General features: G+C 38.5%; 1 long non-coding RNA gene across 1 annotated transcript in view; it reads right to left on the reverse strand.

The window, feature by feature from the left end:
• Positions 1-1,620: 1,620 nt before the first annotated feature.
• The window catches only part of LOC118143684 (uncharacterized), a 35,695-nt gene continuing 16,255 nt past the window's right edge, over positions 1,621-21,060 (reverse strand). Inside the window, exon 3 of the long non-coding RNA XR_004728012.3 lies at positions 1,621-2,135. This is a non-coding gene — a long non-coding RNA (uncharacterized LOC118143684). The remainder of the gene's footprint in view (positions 2,136-21,060) is intronic.

Genomic DNA, 21,060 nt, shown 5'->3' on the forward strand with positions numbered 1-21,060 from the left:
ACATTTTTTATCTTTTCTACCTTATTTTTACTGTACCTTTTAGCTACACAAATACTTACTTTTAGGTTACAATTGCCTGCAGTATTCAGCACAGTAATAAGCTTTATAGGTTTGTAGCCTAGGATCAATAGGTTATACCATATAGCTTAGGTGTATACTAGGCTATACCATCTAGGTTTGTCTAAATACACTCTTACAATGTGCCAACAACGATGGAATTACCTAATGGTGCATTTCTGAGAATCTACTCTCATCTGTATAATAATTCATGACTGTATAGTAAACGGCAAGGGTTGAAGCATATTCAGAGAAGATAGGTTAAGCAGCTTTTGATAAATACTTAGCAGTGGTTACTAATTCTAAAGGCTTCATATGAAGCATTTTTACGTAAATATCCTTTTCAAACCTCATAATAACTTTGCAAGTTGAGTATCATTATCTCCATTTTATAAATGAAACAACTAAGGATCAGGAGTGTTGGGTCATCTTCTGAAAGCCTAAGAGACAGTAAATGGTTGAACCAGGAATCAAAGAAAAGTTTGCCTAACATCAAACCTGATGCATTTCCCCACATATTTAAGTACTTCATTAATGATTGCATAGTGCTTTTCTGTATATTAATTGCCTTATTTTCTCTAGTCAACAGCCCTCTGATATAGGTATTACTATTCTTGTTTTAAAAACAGGAAAACTGAGGTTTAAGACAATAAGTGGCACCAAAAGCCATACAGGGAGTGAGTGGTAATTCTCTTTCAATGACACCGCAATGAACCTCCACAGGAATTAGCAACAGAACTCCATCCTTGACCAGGAGAGTAAGATTCAAATTGAACCGAGTTGTGGTAGATCCCTAATCAGACACATTCCATTTAACTTTTTTCAAAGTCTGTTGTCATGGTTGTTAAGACCAGCATGCATTCCTTGAGATTACAACAACCTCACAGCTGACGATGCTGGAAATTGCATTTTGAGGTGTCATTACAACGGGAGTAAAACCAAAACAAAACAAAAAAAATAGTTTATGGCAATAAGCTTCGGTAGTCAAGACAACCATTCCACTTAGGATTGTATTTAAATATTGTCACTGATCTTTACTATTATTATTGTTATTTTTAAAGTACATGGTCTTTATAGAAAAATCTGTTGAGTTAAAAAGTAGAAAAAATATGAGGAGAAATGCATAGTTTTTAGCATCCAAAGTACACTACAACTGACAGGCTGGGTTTTCTTTTTCTCTTTTTAATATTTATAGTTTTATATACCTTTGTGTATTTTTTATAAAGTTGTCATCGTATTATATATATAATTTGGTCTTACTTTTTTATTGACTGTTATAACATGGGAATAACTAGTATGAGGTTACTAGCTGCCAATATTCTATGGAGCATGATTTATCATGATTTGTGTATTTTTTCTCATTACAATAGTTAGTGTTTTTGAGTATTTCCCATTAATCTCTGATAAAAAAAAACTTTGAAATGGATCTTGATGCATAAATCCTTTGTCCAATATTTAGGCTTCTTGCATTGGATAGATGCCCAGAAATAAAATTAATGATCATTTTTAAGACCCTTGGTAGATATTGTCAAATTATTTTTCTAAATGCATGTATTTCCCACTTGAAATATCATTAATACCATTTGAATATCCCAATTTCAGCAAAGTGACAGAATATTTCCCAGAGTATTCTCTGAAAACCTATATGAATCTGTGTCATTTATTCTGAATTTAACCACTTAATTAGTTCATTCTTATGTTAAAAATAATCTTTGGCTCCAAAGAACAAATTGAAGACATTTCCACAGATGATCAAAGTGTCCTGAAACCACCACTGCCTTTAACCATACTTTAGCCACTTCATTACTGCCTAACAGCTGGGACTGGGCAGAACGCAACGGCAACCACAAATGCTTAAGCAGCACCCTTACGCAGTATCTTTAGACCTTCTGACTCTGGATGACTTCACTGGTGGTGGGGACTTTGCAAAGCCTAGCCTTGTCCAAGTTGGTCAACAGCTGATCTTTGATGAAGCAACCGTCACTTGTGAAAGGTTATTTCAGGTTACAAGGCTTCCCTTTGGAAATTCTTTCCTCCGTAAAAGTTGCCAGTGTCTGGATAACTTTGAAGAAATATACCTTAAAAGAGATGAAAATAGGACTTCACTGAGTCTACAAAAAAAAGAGTGCTAATGCAGATATCTGCCAGGAGAGAGAGAACATTATTCCACCAGAATCCTGTAGAATAGGAAAGTAGGAGCATTGTCTTGACTGGGGAAAGGATGATAAGGGAGAGGGAAACACAGGGAGAGGGTCAGAGATGGAGTGAGAATCAGAGATTGGACTGGAAACAGAAAGAAGAAAACTTTTTCATGTTTTTTGATAGTTGTAAGATTGAAAAAAAATTTTAACCTATTTTGCTCAATGATATACAACAGTGTAAATTCCTGGGCTAGCTCTTTCAGAAAAGATTGTAAAGATTCACAGTTTTCCGGTCTTCTGGAGTGAAATTTGTAGAGGTTCTAGGTGGAATGTGAGATGACAGAGAGTTGTTCTTATTGGACTGTTTTATATCTTATCTCCTGGGGACAGGTCTCAAGGTGAGTCATCTATATTGAAGTTATATAAATATTTTCCAAGGAAACCATTCTGAACTGACTGAGTCTTCACCAAAGCTCATGTGGTTTATATGTTGACATGCTGCTATCAGCTTTGACCCTGGGTCCTCTCCTATCCCACTCCAACCCCACCCCAGATTCTGACTTTTACTTGTGAAATCTAGAATCTCCTTTTTCTATCTTGGTATTGACTTAAGCCCTGATCACTGTCCCCAGTCATCACCCCCTAGTTTTGCGGTTCCTTATAGTATTTTTTTTAAAGAAAGAAAAAAAAGGAGTGAAGGAGAGGAAGAAAGAGGAAGAAAAAGAGGAAGAGAGAACAGGAATGTAACTTTATTCTAAAAATGGATATTAATAATGGTCAATCAATATTTTGTGTATTTAAGGTTAAGAATGCATATTTTGTGTATTTAAAGTGGAGCGCTCTATAAATATTTATTGAGTTTCCTTATAGCATTGGCTTTGCTATCTTATCTGTCTTATACACACACCCACAGCGTTGCCAGCCCTGCCTGATTTGGCTCAGTAATGTTAGCTTAGCCTAAGCATCTAGCACTAGTCTATGCAGCAGAGAGAACATACTAATCACACAAGCAAGGGAAGATACATTCATGAAACGCTATTGATTGTCTGATATTTTCACCAATTATAAAGCAGGAAAAAAGTGAAAGTCAAGTTGGAACTTCAACGGCCGCTTATTAAGTAACGACATCATACTTTGCCCACCCCACTCCCACCACTTAGTAGTAGAGTCATATTTTATTCAAAATTTAGTTTCCAGTGTTTTTGTTTTTTTTTTTTTGGTCAAAACTGTGTATCATAAAAAATACTTTTAAAAACCACTTAAATAGCCCAAAAAGTTTTGTATAATTCTTCAATAATTCTAAAAGCCCAGCAAACCCAGTTTTTCCTCTAGTGTTAGAATATATCACTAGAGGTTTCTGTTGAGCATGGCAGAAAATTATTATGTGTTTAGAAGCCATGTTGTATAAAAAATGTAAACTATTTCTTTTGAACTCTAGATCAACATGTCAATATGTTCCCTGTAGGAGAGTCACATGGTAACTTGGAGACATAAAAGTACCATAATGACAGCTTCCAACCCACATTCACTCTGGGGTAGAAGCTCATTGAGTGGAAATATAAGCAGAAATATCTATGCATCACAGTAGCTATAATGCATCTACTCCTAAACTAAAGCAGGGGTGTTAAGTCTTCTTAGAGCTATTTATTAATTTATTTATTTCAGAAACATACACCCTAGGCTTATTCTGTACCAAACATCAGGTTGGATAGGGCAGCAATGACATAGAGCAAAAAAATGAATTTTTTATTCTCTAGGAGCTCATTGCTTGGTGAGGGAAAGACAGACATTTGGACCAATATTAACCATTTAATTCACCAACACTATATACACACCAACAGAGATGTAGGCATGAATTTATGAGAACATAGTGAGAGCCCTTATTAATCCCACCTGGATAAGTTATGGTGGAAGTTACAGAAGCCTCTGAGAAGAGGTTCACTGATGATAAATTTATAATTCTCAGTGCAAAAATCGGCCTAGCAGCTCCTATTCTTTTTTTTTTTTTTTTTTTTTTTTTTTTTGAGACAAAGTTTCGCTCTTGTTACCCAGGCTGGAGTGCAATGGCGCGATCTCGGCTCACCTCAATCTCCGCCTCCTGGGTTCAGACAATTCTCCTGCCTCAGCCTCCTGAGTAGCTGGTACTACAGGCACGTGCCATCATGCCCAGCTAATTTTTTTGTATTTTTAGTAGAGACGGGGTTTCACCATGTTGACCAGGATGGTCTCGATCTCTTGACCTTGTGATCCACCCGCCTCGGCCTCCCAAAGTGCTGGGATTACAGGTGTGAGCCACCGCGCCCGGCAGCAGCCCCTATTCTAAAGATAAGCAACATACATTTCATGCTATGTTTTTTCCCAAAACAAAGCTCTCAATCTTCTTAGTACTACTTGCTCATTCATTCACTCAATTTTTCAAGCACTAAGCTATAGAGATTAGATATGGGGTATGGAATTACTTGGCCTGGATATCCTTTGTAAATCTGACAATTACCCAAGCCTTCTAAATCTTAATTACCTTCTCTCTAAAAAAAAAAATGAATAGAACCCTATATTAGTCAGCATTCTCTAGAGGGACAGGACTAATAAGATAGATGCATATATGAATGGAAGTTTATTAAGGAGTATTGACTCACAGGATCACAAGGTGAGGTCCCACAGCAGACCATCTGCAAGCTGAGGAGCAAGGAAGCCAGTCCCAGTTCCAAAGCTAAAGAACTTGGAGTCTGATGTTCAGGGGCAGGAAGCATCCAGGACAGGAGAAAGATGTAGACCTGTAGACTAAAACAGTCTAGTCTTTCCACGTTCGTCCACCTGCTTTTATTCTGGTCATGCTGGTAGTTGATTAGATTGTACCCAGCCAGACTGAGGGTGGGTCAGTCTTTCCCAGTCCACTGACTCAAATGTTAATCTCCTTTGGCAACACCCTCACAGACACATCCAGGAGCAATACTTTGCATCCTTCAATCCGATCAAGTTGACAGTATAAACCATCACTAACCACATTGTGTGATTTTTAAAAACTGACTGAGGCCAGGCATGGTGACTCATGCCTGTAATTCCAGCACTTTGGGAGGCCAAGGCAGGCAGATCACTCGAGGTCAGGATTTCGAGACCAGCCTGACAAACATGGTGAAATCCTGTTTCTACTAAAAATACAAAAAATTAGCCTGGCATGGTGGTGGTCGCCTGTAATCCCAGCTACTCAGGAGGCTGAGGCAGAAAAATCACTTGAACCTGGGAGGCGGCGGTTGCAATGAGCCGAGATCACGCCACTGCACTTCAGCTCAGGCGACAGTGCAAGACTCTGTCTTGTGAAAAAAAGTAAAGTACTTAGTATAGTGCCTGAAGCAGAATAAATGGCCAATAAATGCAACTGTTATCAGTCATTGTGCTAAGTTTTTAAAGATGAATATGATCACTGAGGTGGCGGGGGCGTGAAGGAGTAGAGAAGGGGATTCTAGACAGACAAAAACACTTATGAAAAGAAGTAGAATTTTATTTTTTTTGGGGGGGGGAGGAAGGCAGGAAGGAAGGGAAGAAGGACGGTAGGGAGGAAGGAAGGGATGAAGGAAGGAAGGAAGGGAGGAAGCGGGGAGGGAGGAAGGGAGGGAGGGAGGGAGGGAAGGAAGGGAAGAAAGGAAATCAAGCAATGAAAGAGACATTGCCGACCTGGATCTAGAGGTTTACAAGTTGATTTCTTTTTTTTTTGAGAGAAGGAAAGAAAAAAAAAATAAGTAAAGGAGAGGAAGAAAGAGGAAGAGAAAGAGGGAGAGTAAATGGAAATATTGCTTTACTTTGAAAAAAATTGGGTATTAATAATGGCCAACCAATGTTTTATTTAAACTAACGGGTAGGTGTGATGTGGTATTGACAAGAATGTATATTTTATGTATTTGAAGTGGAGAGCTCTATAAATATTTATCAAGTTTACTTGTTCTGGATCTGAGTTCGAGTCCTTGATATCCTTATTAATTTTCGTTCTCATTGAATCTAAGTCTCCTATCTGGGTGTTAGGATCGTTAGCTCTTGTTGTTGCATTGATCCTTTTACCACTACATCTTTGTTGCTTTAAAATCTACCTTATCCGATACAAGAATTGCAACTCCTGCTTTTTATTTATTTATTATTTATTTTTGCTCTCCATTTGGTTGGCAAATCCCTCTCCATCCCTCTGTTTTGAGTCTTTGTGTATCCTTGCATGTGAAACAGGTCTGGATGTAACATGCCGTTGGGTTTTGGCTGTGATTGGGAATTTAGTCAATTTAAATTTAGGGTTACTGCCATTTGATGTTGACTGGCTGTTTTATCCATTTGTTTGTGTAAATTCTTCTTTATGTTGGTGCTCTTTACTTTTTGGTGTATTTTTAGAAAGGCTAATACTGGTTGTTTCTTTCTGTGTGTAATGCTTCTTTCAGAAGCTCTTGTAAAGCAGGCCTGGTGGTAATAAAATCTCTGAGTTCTTGCTTGTTCATAAAAGATTTTATTTTTCCTTCAGTTGTGAAGCTTAGTTTGGCTGGATATGAAATTCTGGGCTGAAGGTTCTGTTCTTTGAGGATGTTGAATATTGGCCCCCACTCTCTTCTGGCCTGTAGAGTTTCTGCCGAGAGATCTGCTGTAAGTCTGATAGGCTTGCCTTTGTGGGTTATCCGACCTTTCTCTCTGGCTGCCCTTAGTATCCTCTCCTTCATTTCAAGCCTGGTGAATCTAACGACTATGTGCCTTGGGGTTGGTCTTCTTGAGGAATATCTTTGTGGTGTTCTCTGTATTACCTGGGGTTGAATGTTGACCTGCTTTGCTAGTTTAGGAAAATTTTCCTGAATAATATCCTGAAAGGTATTTTCCAGCTTGGATTCATTCTCTCCGTCGCATTCAGATACACCTATCAAACGTAAATTTGGTCTTTTCACATAGTCCCACATTTCTTGGAGACTTTGCTCATTCCTTTTTATCCTTTTTTCTCTAATCTTTTCTTCACGTTTTATTTCATTAAGTTGGACTTTGACCTCTGATATCCCTTCTTCTGCTTGAACAATTTGAGTGTTTAAACCTGTGCATACTTCTCGGAGTTCCTGTATTGTATTCTTCAGTTCCATTAATTCACTCATACTCCTCTCTAAGTTGTCTATTCTCAATAGGATTTCATCAAACCTTTTTTCAAAGTTCCTAGTTTCTTTACGTTGGGCTACAACATGTTCTTTTAACTCACCGAAGTTTGTTATTATCCATTCCTTGAAGAGTGATTCTGTCATCAGGAGGCGCTCGTTCTCCATCAAGCCTTGTTCCATTGTTGATGTGGAACTGTGATCATCTTTAGAGGGAGAGGCGTTCTGACTTTGAGTATTCTCAGCTTTTTTACGCTGATTTCTTCCCGTCATTGTAAATTTATCCTCCTGTCGTCTTTGAAATTACCAACTTTCAGATTAGGTCTCTTGAGTGGACGTCCAGGTTGTTAGTTCCCAGGGCCAGAGCAGCGGCGTTAAAACTGATGGTGCTTTTCTGCCCAGGATTCTCCTGTCGGGCTTCCTTCTTGTTTCCGTAGTAGGTGACTCTGCCTTCCCGGGGCTCCAAACCTCGGTCAGAAGGGGAAGCGGTCCCGTTTACTCTGCTCCGAGAGCTGCCGCGCCGAGGTACCGGCGGAACCGCTGCGCCGACCACGAGAGTCGCTGGCGACCCATGTGTTTCCACCACTGGGGGATCTTCTGCTCCGTGAGCGACCAGACTGTCTGAAAGTGTGGCGTCCTCTAGTTCTCCGCGCCTTCCCTGAGAGCTGCAATCCCGGGATGTTAGCGATCGGCCATCTTGGATCGTTCAGAAGTAGAATTTTAAAAGTGTGTGATTGAAGGGAGTGGCAAGTAATGAGATTGGAAAGATAAGTTGGGTCCTGATTGTGAAAGGCCTTGTAAACCATAGGAACAAGTTTGAACTTTATCCCTCAAGCAAAGAGGAGTCAATGAAGGTCTTTAAGCAGAGAAATAATCTTATGACATTTTTTTAGGAAGAAAATCCTGGCAGAAGAGTGTATAAAAAATTGGAAAGATGCAAATCCAGAGGCAGGCATATCAGTGGGAAATGTCTGCAATAATCTTGGCAAGAAAAATCCAAGGTAGTGGTAATGAATGAGAAATGAAGTGGAAGAATTGGACTTGAGGAATATTCTAAGGTAGGATGAGAAGAACGTAATGATTGATAGAATGGGAGTAAAAAGAGAGAAGAAAGTCTGTAATCTATAATGACTCAAGCTAGGATAAGGATAAGAGAAGCAGAGGCAGAGTAGATTTTGTTGGTCAGATGAGCAGTATGTATGTGCAAGACATGCTAATAGGACTGTTAAAAAGACAGTTGGAAACTGGGTCTACAGTTCAATGCAAAGCTCTGAGCTAGAGACATAAATTTGGGAGTCATCGGAGAATAGCAAGCAATGAAAAAACTCTGGGATTGATTCCAAAAAAAAAAGGAGTTGAACATGCTTTCTTCTTGGTCTGTTGCATTACTTTTCCTGCTATTCACTCTTCCAAAATGAAGTGAAGTGCAATCCATGTCACATTGTCTCCAAAAATAATGTCTTCAAGCCATCCTAGAGCTATTCACCTTTCACATTTTTATTCCACAAAAAGCAGCCATGGTTAAGTCATCTCACTGTCTAATGCAGAAGAAGCATCCTTTGGCGCTGAATTCATCAACAGAAAACTGCTTCTTGGATTTTTGGGACTGGTTTCTTGACAGAAAGCAGTCGCTTACCATAAACAATTTTTGCCTCAACTTTGTTCAACCTCAAAATGTTGGAGGACTAAATTGCCCATTTTTTACAGAGCATACTCATTTCCAGGAAGTAGCTGCATACAAATTTACCAAAAAGCCCATAATTTTATTACCAATCAATGCACCAAAGGCTCCTCCACCTTTTACATTTTTTCTTCCTCTCAAGTCTTAGCGAGGAGATTCTTCTCTACAAATAAGGCTAAGTCCTTTACCATGTCCCAGGTCCATAATGACTTGCATGACTCTTCTAGAATAAGAAATTTTGATTCCCTAAATCAAAATTTAGAGATGTCTAAAATTTAGAGACGGAAGATGTCTTTAAAGGGCTTACAATGATCTGAAGCGTTTATGAAGCAGATATCTACCAGCAGAGAAAGAACACTTTTTCCACCAGAATCCTACTTTGAGCTGGGTTATGAGGAGGCCCTAGGGTCAGTTATTTGAAGCAAATGAATGACCAAAGATTCATTAAATTCATTAAACATGTAGATCCTGAGTCATATTAGTAGGAGACCATTCATGACCCATCTTCATATTAACCTTCAGCAAAGGCATTCTTATTTAAGTCACTAGAAAATTCAGGACTTTTAAGAAGTCTTTGCTTTTCTGATTGTGATTTTTTTTTAGGTGCTCCACAAGAGAACATACCTTTACCTCAATGCAGAAAAGCCATAAAAATATCATTTTTGACAATAGTTCACCATTTGCTTTGGTTGATTATAAGGAATTATGGGCAGGGTCGTTATTAAAGAGCCATTATATCTCACCACTCTGAAGCTTAATGTTGGCCGAAAAAGAGCTTGCAGACTAAGGATGCCTTTGAGTTGACTGATGGATATAATTAACCAGAACGGCTTGGTGGTTTCCTCATTGCTCAATATACCATGTCTTCTTAACAATAGGAACCAGCTATAACAAATCATCAATGAAAGAGCACAGAACTGAAATTAGAAACATCCCAGCTTCAACCTTGAGCAAATTAATCAAACTTTTAGGGGTTTATTATCCCTATTTGTAAAACTTTGAAAATAGTACCACTTTCTAGGGTTTTTTTTAAAGCATCAATGAAATAATATACTTGAAAACATTTATCATAGCACCAAGTAAATAAAGATTTGCCCCCAAACATCAATACTGGGCTTGGAGTCCAAATGAGATCATGGTCTGCTTATGCCAGATGTTGAGTTTTTGTTCTAATGACATAGTAGAATGAGTCTTAGCTCTAACGACACAGTCTTTGTGCTACTAAACTTACAGATTCTGAGTCGTATTAGTTGGAGACCATTCATGACCCATCTTCATATTAACCATCAGCAAATGCATTCTTATGTGAGTGACTAGAAAATTCAGGACTTTTAAGAAGTCGTTGATTTTTTTTTTTTAGGTGCTCTACAAGAGAACATACCTTTACCTCAATGTAGAAAAGCCATAAAAATCTGACCACACAACTGCTTAAATGAAAAAAAAAAAATACAGAACTTCAGACAGAGAAGGTAGAGTATCGCTCAGATTTAGTGAAGTTTTGGGTAGGGAACTAGCTGATTTTAAGACACTAGACTAGAGCTGCCTTGATATTATGACATAGTATGCATGACCAATATCTGGCAGAGTTTTCAAACATAAATCTTTCCCCATAAACTTTGACAATGTATGGCTCCCTCTCCAATATAAAATTTTGTCTTAGGAAAATTCCAAGAGTTTCACTGAACACAAAAAACTGAAGAGAGCAAACTTAACAAATAAGCCGTTTTGGAAAAGGTCAAAAGATATTTAAGAGAGCTTGCCAAGATAAACAGCATAAGTTCAAAAAAAAAATCTTATAATAAATTAATATTTTAGAATCTAATATATGTCACTCTCCTTATAGATTAGAATGAAATAAGCACACATTTAACAGGTACTCACCATGGGAAAATTGATTTTTGGGACCCACCGGACATTCACACCATAGTTTGCTACTGATACAAAGAAAGGTTAATGTACCCAGTCACATAGAGCCAGAGAAAGAGGCTTGAGATTGCACCCCAGTCATGACCAAATCATCTTCAAGCAACCAAGAGACTTCCTGGAAACATCTGTGAGAAGCTGTGGACTTTGCTATCCTGGGCCATTTATCCAGGCATGATGTTTAATTAGTGCACAGTGCATGGTTGATGTGAAAGGCTTGGCAACTCATCTTCTCACCCCTGTTGGGTTCATTGCCTCATTAGAAAAGCCCTGGATGACTAACCAGCCAGACAAAGCTAACAAGCACATTTTCCACTGTCCACAGAAATAGTAGCTAACATTTTTACAAAGATTTAAGGTTTACAAAGTGATTTTATGTATTCAACACTCTCTGTTGCAGTGTAGTAGACAGAGCACCAGACCTTGGATTTCGAAGTCCCGAGTCTGTATCTCAATCCTGCCATTATGTGGCGCTGGAAAGAGTGATAATGCTGCTTGCCTCACAGGGAGTTGTTTGGATTAACTGAGATAGTACATGGAAACATAACTACTCCTTTGCAAGTGCTGTCATGTCCCAATCTGCTGCCTTCCCACTTCTCCATCCATTTAATTTGAGAGTGAAACTGTCTAAATTGTCTGCTATACATCTGAATATGTGCTGGCCCCAGAGTGACCCTCTGGGTAGATCAGATAGTTAATAACAACAGAGGTTAACTAAGAAGATCATAATAGGAGATTCAGACAGGAAAGCTGGAATAGAAGACAATGTCAGCTAGGCTGACCCATCTTCAGATAAAATCTTATTGCCAATCCAGACTTCCTAGAAATTATTTTCTAGCTAAGCAAGATTCTTGTTAGTTGCTGAGCTAATGTGATTATGCTGTGTCCATGTGACCAATGGATATAAAACACAGAAGAACGTTAAAATTTAACTCTAGCATAGGGATTTTGTCTCTTGCCTCTTTTTCTTGTCCCATGTTTTGTTTCAAAACTCCAGGACTGAGTCCTCAGCTCCCTCAAGAAAAGGGGGCTGGGGCTCACACAGCAACTGTATCTGAAGGAAAGCAATGATTACCTCTCCTATCTTCCACAGTCAAATAAATATTTACCAAGTAAGGACACACAGCATACATTAAAATTAATGCTTCGCACAGCTTTGGAAATGTCTGTCATATCTGTCAATGTTTCAATAGCTCCATGACTGTGAATGGCTCTGCTGTCTCTCAGTGAGAGCTGCCATTTTCCTGATGGTGCTCTGCAGGAGGCTGGGCCTGATTACACACTCGGAGCCCGAGGACGGGCAGCTAAGCAGACGAAAGCTCAAGGGAGAGAGGGAGAGCTTATAACGTTATTGTTCAGTGAGGTCTGTGGCTGCTCTACAATATTTTTGGAGAGCAATTTAATGGTGATTTCAAATAAAGAAAGGAAGCTACACCTAATGGGGACATTTGTGTTTATAGACTATTAACAAAGAAAAACTGGAGAAAACTGACAATCATCTTTACTTGATTAAATAGCCTATGCAGAGGTATGTCTTCTCTGTGTCAAGTTGTCACCAGCCCAAGGGTTTCAGAAAGGACAGTTTACACTTAAAAGATATTGATGTGTGTGTTTCCCCAAGTGTCATTCACCCAATGCCTGTGCATTGTGGAGAGATTTGGACTTGGATAATTTTCTTTTAGTGCTCTTCCTTCCTCTAGGAATAGTGTCAACTCCTGACACTAATCTGGCTGCTGAAATGATGGCTTCCAGTTTCATTAATGATATATTTATGATCCTTTTAAAATGCCAGTGATCTACTCTTTTTGGAAAATATACACAGCCATTAAGAAAGCCATATTTTTCAGCTGTTGCTCCTTCCATTGGCACCTCAGTCTTACTGCAACTACAGTCACCAGAGGATGGAAGGAAATTTGATGGGCTACTTTTGGGACAGTGAGAGAAACAGATCTGGAAAGATATAGAAATAGACAAAGCAAGAGGTGAAATGGGAAATAGCAAACAGAGAGGTATGTGTTGCACGGTTGACTACATTTTCCCAAGTATTCAGAAATAAATTAGTGACATTCCTGAATGTGCTGGAATGTCTTGCTTCATTCCAGCTGTGTTTTTTCTGTGACTCATATGTTAGGATCCCATCTCATCAGCTCTAGCATATGAGTGTTCTCATTTAACATCAGTGCTGGCTTCCTGGTTTTTTTTTGTTTTTTGTTTTCTGTTTTTTTTTTTTTTTTTTTTTTTTTAGAAACATACAGCTCTTTTGCTAGTCTTTCCTACCAATAGTTTTATTAATGCATATGCTTTCCCATAAAATGTATTTTACATTACAGAAATGGGATCAGAAAATCATTACAGAGGTTCTAGCTCTAGTGCTTTTTGAAGTTACCTGGCTATTTGGAACATTTTTATTACCTCAGTGTAAATGGAAAAATAAATAAATAAATAAATAAATAAGCTTGCATGTAGAATCCCAGTCTTGAGAATCAACAGAGATATTTATTTGGGTTTCCCAGAAGCAGAACCTGAGATGAGGATTCTTGCATGGGTGACTTACTGAAGAAAGATTCTCTGGAGAAATTGCTAGGCATGGAGAAATCAGTATAGGAAAAAGGAAGACACTGAACATGATGTAAGATCAGGTGAAGTTCCAGGCTCAGCCTGAACCTGTGGGGAACTCTGGAGGATATATAATGTAGTTTGATCCACACTGAGGCAAGGGAGCTGGAATTTTATACTCCTGGACCAGTAAACCCCTGGCTTCAGATGCCCTCAACGGATGTAAACTGCTAAGCACTTTTGCTCTTGGAAGGTCCACGTAACAATTGTCCAGCAGCTCAAAAGCAGTCCTCTCAAGAAGGTTACTGGTATAAGCTGTTAGAGGCAAAACATCCAGAGGCTGTAGGATGGTATCTAAGGGGATTTGTGTGGATCACCAACTGCATCTACTGTGACATGTGACCTTCATTTATTCACCAAATAATCATTTAGTGCCTGCTATGTACCAGGTTCTGGGCCAAGACCTAGGCTTATTAAAATGAACAAGAAATTATTTTCTGAAAAAGTTCAACACCCAGAAGAAGGAATGGGATATAAAGAGGTCACTAAAACATAATGTGTGTGGTGCCTTCGAGGATAAAAGTACTATGAAACCATATAGCAGCCAAGAGAGGATGTCATGAAAGACTTCAGAGAGAACTTAATCTTCTCTTTTCTTTTTTTTTTTTTTTCGAGACAGAGTCTCACTCTGTCACCCAGGCAGCAGTGGCACAATCTAGGCTCATGGCAACCTTCACTGCCCAGGCCCAAGTGATTCACTGCTTTAGCCTCCCCCAAGTAGCTGGGACTACAGGTGCCCACCACCATGCCTTGCTAATTTTTATATTTTTAGTAGAGACAAGGATTCACCATACTGGCCAGGCTGGTCTCGAACTCCTGTCCTCAGATGATCCACCCTCCTCGGCCTCCCAAAGTGCTGAGATTACAGGCATGAGTCACCACACTCGGCCCAGAGAAAACATAATGTTAAGCATCAAACACTCTTGAACAAGTAAAAGAGCTCAGAAACATTGTGAAATGATGAAGGATTGCACCTCAGCTCCTCAACTCAGCTGAGTCTGCATGCATCCTGATCATTGTTGTTGTTTTTCTGAGATATTAATTAAGTATGTACCCTGGAAACATTTGCTGAGAATCTGATATGTTCTAGGGAACTGCAACAGCACTGGAGACACAAAGAAAAGGAACAGTCCCAACAACCTTTACAGGAGCTCACATCCTGAGCTCATTATTTCCCATTCTGGAAATTCAGATCCTTCATCTGAAAAAGAAAATGTATAAACCCTTGGTACCTGTCTATACTCAAGAATAATCCATGAAAAAATAAAATGAACTCAACAGAAATGCTCCAAACAATTAAAATCTCAGATCTCAGAAACCCCCAGAAAACAACCAACAATCAATTTTTCTTTTTTTTTCTCATCTTTGTAGAAAATGTGGGCACAGTCAGTTACAGATTTAAACTCAGAATGAATGACTATTATGCCCAGTGAAATATCTATAATGTCTTAATCTACAGTCAAAAATAAAAATAAAAAGTAAATGAATCCTAAGCTCCCTGTGATAATAGTCAAATATAAGAAAGTATCAGAATGAAGGATGGTGACACCATGGGCCAGACATGGACCTGTCAGTAGAAAAGGAAGAAAAAAGGAGAATAATGTAGAGGAAAAGCAAGACCAAGGCAGTTCTTGCCTTATATGGTCTGCCTCAGTGTACAAACTGAGATGCCCTCCCTTGGCCAGTCCAAATCTTGTCTAAACTTTCCCACCAAGCCAGGTTGTACCATTTTGTTGAAATAGTCCAAACCTTAATTTTAAACCTGATAGTTCTTGTGCTGACACCAGTCATTGAGTTCTCTACAAATCATCTGGTCCAATTTCTTAACTATCTCTTGTATCCCCTACTAGCATGTAAACACTTTGAAAGTAACAATTTTTCTGTTTCTTCTTTTCACTGTCTCCAAGCTTAGTGAAGGCAAATGGAAGACATGAGCACTCATGCTTGCTAAGGTAAAAATAGGTAAAGTCTCCTCAAGCTCTAAGTATGCCTTCAAATTCTGAAAAGCAAAGCAAAATGTGGGTCCAGGGAGAGATCACACATTGGCAACAAGGCAGATGAGTCACCAAATTTAGTAAGATCAGCATGGAAATGACAGAGAGAATGGCTGAGATCAGAATCTGACTCCTATGAAAAGATGCCAACACTAATCAAAGGGTTGAAAAGGACACAAGGCAAGAATCCATTTGAGGAATAAATTCAGAGCTAGCAAGAACTAAAAAGCAAGACAGTAGAAAAATAAAATTTGCAATGGCCATACTGTGCAGACAGCTCTGTGCTGAGATCCATGTCTTTTGATGACAAAGTCTCCTTTTGGCAATCACTGCTGAATTGTGGTGATGGACACCCAAAAGCATGAGAAGTTGCACGTCGTCAGAGTTTATATGAAATTCCATTTTGAGGGTGAAAATCTTAAAGACTACATTGACTCCCTATTCCTCTATTTAATGTACTGAAACCATCACAGAGACTATGAAATGAATATGACCGAAAGGAAAGAAGAGCCTGTCCTCCAGGCATGTGAACAATCTATGAAGATATCCCCTTTGTTTCCAATGTGTATCTTTGACTTTTTTGTAGCGATAAGGGTGAAAATGGGTAGGAATTTACTGAAAGTAGGAAAAACACTTAAGGGAGTAGAGAAATCGAATACCTGGGTCAACACTGTCTATAGAGCCTTCTGTGATGATGGAAAGCTTCTGTATCTGCCCTGTCCAATCACTGGTGGCCACTAGACACATATGGTTATGGAGCACTTGAAATGTGGCTAATGTGACTGAAGAGAAAATGATTTTCTTTCAATTTTCTCTGATTCTAATTAACTTAAATAGACACATGTGGCTCCCATATTGGACAGCAATAACCTGATCATCATCTTAGAAAGTTGAAGAGAAAACAATCAAATAATGAGGTTGAATGAAGAGAATAAAAAATAATGACTAAATTGAGAAAGTGATGAAATTGGGCAACAAAAGTAGTCAACAGAAGGAAAGAGTGAATAAGACTATCTAGGAGGTCTGTTTTTGTTTAAACAAGATTTGTTGCCAGGAGATGTATCAGCCTAAGACCAGAGTTAAAACAGCTTAGCTTGGAGAGGTGAGATTGGCAACAGGCCTTGTCAGGAAACATCAACTCGTTTCTACAATCAAAAAGAATGTTGAGCTAAGAATTTCTTCTATGTTCAATTTCTGGGCTCCTAAATAAAGCCATGTGCACTGTCTGTTTCAATTTTAGAATGGGCCAAGGAATATCCCTACGAGTCACTTTATTTGATGCTACTTTCTAAGGAAGGGTAGTTCTCATTCTTTGAAAGACAGCTCTGACTAGTTGAGTCTTAAGTCCAAAAAAGAAGACAAATAGTAACAAATGCTGGCAAGGATGTTGAGAAAAGGGACCTCTTACACACTGTTGGTGGGAATGTAAACTAGTACAGCCACTGTGAAGAACAGTATGGAGGTTCCTCAAAAAACTACAAATATTATAGGAAGACCATATGATATAGCAATCCGACTACTGGGCATTTGTCCAAAAGAAATGAAAATATATCAAAAAGACGTCTGCACTGTCCTGTTTCTTGCAGCACTATTCTCAATAGCCAAGATATGGAATCAACCTAAGTGTCTAACAACAGATGAATGGATAAAGAAAACGTGCTATATTATCTATATACAATGGAATACCATTCATCCGTAAAAAAAAAAAAGAATGCAATCCTGTCAATTGCAATGACATGGATGGTTCAAGAGAAGATTATTATTATTTTTTTTAATTGTACTTTGGATTCTGGGGTACATGTGTAGCTTATACAGGATTGTTGCACAGGTACACAAGTGGCAATGCGGTTTGCTGACTCCATCCCCCTGTCACCTATATTTAGCATTTCTCCCCATGTTATCCCCTACCCCCCCAACAGACCCCTGTGTGTTATGCTCCCCTTTCTGCATCCATGTGTTCTCATTGTTCAACACCCGCTTATAAGTGAAAACATGTAGTGTTTGATTTTCTGTTCTTGTGTCAGTTTGCTGAGAATGATAGTTTCCAGATTCATCCATGTCCCTACAAAGGACACAAGCTCATCGTCTTTTTATGGCTGCATAGTATTCCATGGTGTGTATGTGCCACATTTTCCTTGTCCAGTCTATCATCAATGGGCATTTGGGTTAGTTCCAGGTCTTTACTATTGTAAACAGTGCTGCTATGAACATACGTGTAAATATGTCTTCATAAGAGAACTATTTATAATCCTTTGGATACATATCCAGTAATGGGATTGCTGGGTCAAATGGTATTTCTATTTCTAGGTCCTTGAGGAATCGCCACACTGTCTTCCACAATGGCTGAAATAATTTACACTCCAACCAACAGTGTAAAAGTGTTCCTATTTCTCCACATCCTCTCCAGTGTCTGTTGTCTCCAGATTTTTAAATGACTGCCGTTCTAACTGGCATGAGATGGTATCTCAATGTGGTTTTGATTTGCATTTTTCTAATGACCAGTGATGATGAGCATTTTTTCATATCTGTGTTGGCCTCATATATGTCTTCTTTTGAAAATTCTCTGTTTATATACTTCTCCCACTTTTGAATGGGTTTGTTTGTTTGTTTGTTTTTCTTATAAATCTGTTTTAGTTCTTTATAGATTCTGGATATTAGCCCTTTGTCAGATGGGTAAACTGCAAAATTTTTTTCCCGTTCTGTTGGTTGCTAGTTCACGCTAAGAATTGTTTCTTTTGCTGTGCAGAAGCTCTGGAGTTTAATCAGATCCCATTTGTCTATTTTGGCTTTTGTTACCAGTACTTTTGGTGTTTTAGTCATGAAGTCCTTGCTTATGCCTACATCCTGAATTGTTTTGCCTAGGTTTTCTTCTAAGGTTTTTATGGTGCTAGGTCTTATGCTTAAGTATTTAATCCATCTGGAGTTAATTTTGGTGTAAGGTGTCAGAAAGGGGTCCACTTTCTTCTTTCTGCACATGGCTAGCCAGTTTTCCCAACACCATTTATTAAACAGTGAATCCTTTCCCCATTGCTTGTTGTTGTCTGGTTTGTCAAAGATCAGATGGTTGTAGATGTGTGGTGTTGCCTCCGAGGCCTCTGTTCTGTTCCATTGGTCTATATCTCTGTTTTGGTACCAGTACAATGCTGTTTTGATTATTGTAACCTTGTAGCATAGTTTGAAATCAAGTAGTGTAACGCCTCCAGCTTTGCTCTTTTTGCTTATGATTGTCTTGGATACGTCGGCTCTCTTTTGGTTCCATATGAAGTTTAAGGTGGTTTTTTCCAGTTCTGTGAAAAAGGTGATTGGTAATTTGATGGGGATGGTGTTGAGTCTATAAATTACTTTGGGCAGTATGGCCATTTTCACTATATTGATTGTTCGTAACTGTGAGCATCTGTCTGTGTCCTCTCTTATTTCCTTGAGCTGTGGTGCATAGTTCTCCTTGAAGATATCCTTTACATCCTTTGTTAGTTGTGTTCCTAGGTATTTTTTTCTCCTTGCAGCAATTGTGAATGGGGGTTCACTCATGATTTGGCTCTCTGTTAGTCTGTTATTGGTGTATACAAATGCTTATGATTTCTGTACATTGATTTTGTATCCTTAGACTCTGCTGAAGTTGGTTATCAGTTTCAGAAGATTCTGGGCTGAGACAATGGGGTCTTCTAAATATACAATCATGTATTCTGCAAATAGAGACAATTTGACTTCCTCCTCTCCTAACTGAATGACCTTTATTTATTTTCCTTGCCTGATTGCTCTGGCTAGAACTTCCATTACTATATTGAACAGGAGTGATGAGAGAGGGCATCCTTGTCTAGTGCCAGATTTCAAAGGGAATGCTTCCAGTTTTTGCCCATTCAGTATGATATTGGCTGTGGGTTTGTCATAGATAGCTTTTAATTAGAGAAGATCGTTTTAAGTCATATAAGCCAGGAACAAAAAGTTAAACACCACATGTTCTCATTCATATGTGGAAGCTGAAAAAGTTGATCTCATAGAAATACAAAGTAGAACAGAGATTACCATCAGGTGGGAAGGGTAGGGAAAAAAGAGGGATAGGGAGAGATTTGTTCAAAGATACAAAACTGTGGCGAAATAGGAGTAATAAGTTCAAGTGTTCTACAGCATTGTAGGATAACTATGGCTAATAATAATGTGTTGTATAGTTTCAAATAGCTAGAATGAAGATATTTAATGCTCCCAACACAAAAAAAGATAAATGTTTCAGATGATGCATATTGTAATTGGCCTGGTCTGATCACTATATATTTCATGTACTGAAACATCACTATGTATCCCATGAATATGTACAATTTGTATATATCAATTTTTTAAATTAAAAAATAAATTTTATAACAAGAAATAATATTCATCCTTGAATATTATTGTATTTCGTTGATTTACTGACTGTAGATGTTTGTGGCATTTTGTCCACACATTCTCAGAAAAGCAAATAGCTTCACTTATCCTTGATGAGATGGGAAACTCTTAACACATTGCATAAACCAAACAAACTAAACCACCTTGCTCCTGTTCAGCTAGAAACATTTTTTGAACACTGGGAGACTCCACTACAGTTATTAAAAACTTCAAGGGAGGGGAAGCATCTGCAGAAGGAGAGCAGAAGAAACATGCTTTCTTTTTTCTTTAAACATAGAAAGTTACTCCCAGACCAAGTCATTGCATTGCTTGTTTTGCACCTTCCCCTTAAGTAGGCTATGCCTATCTGACTATTAATGTTATTAAAAAAATTTAAAAAGCTGCCCTATGGAGCAAAAATAACTAGTATCTTCAATGAGTAAAAACATTTAGGAAGCCTTTCCACAGCAGTTAGCTCTGTGATCCCCAGATCCTCCTTATTTTGCCAAAAAGACAACTAAGACCCACAAGATATGGTGGTCAGCACAAGGTTGTCCAGCTGTGGAGTATGATAGACAAGGGCAGCCAGATTTCCCTTAGCCAAATCCTACATGAACACACCTAACCCAGGGTCTGACTTGTAAGGAACTGACTTTTGCCCTCCTCAAAACCATATGTATGGCAAAGTTCATACTTCTCAGGCCAAAGGAACATTCCCGCAATATAATACCTGTAAACCAGGCAGGCTAAGAAGCATCAATGTGTTTAGACACTCACTGTCAGGTTTACTCTTGTACAAGGCACACACCTCCCAAATGTTGGCAGAGAGGAAAGGAACTAGGCACAAAATGATTGTTAAAGAAAGTAGGTGCAAGAAATGCTACAAATAAAAAATAAAATCCGAAGTAGACTTTTTAGATCCAAATTAGTGACTGGTTGATAAGAAAAGCTACCATGTTCTTACTATATGCGGGACAATGAGCTCAGAGTTGCATAAGCAGTTTCTCCAAAAAATACCAAAAAAAAAATTATAAGTTGATTCTGTAGTAGCTATGGTGACTCTCCAACATTTATTTCTCTTGAGATGATTGGTCTGTGACAATCATGATAATTCTGTCCTCATTACTAATCATTACTAGTGTCACGACTTTGGGAATAAGCTGCTAAGCCAGTAGCCTTTTGTT

The sequence above is a fragment of the Callithrix jacchus genome, chromosome 1, assembly GCF_049354715.1.
Source record: "Callithrix jacchus isolate 240 chromosome 1, calJac240_pri, whole genome shotgun sequence".
NCBI lineage: Eukaryota > Metazoa > Chordata > Mammalia > Primates > Cebidae > Callithrix > Callithrix jacchus.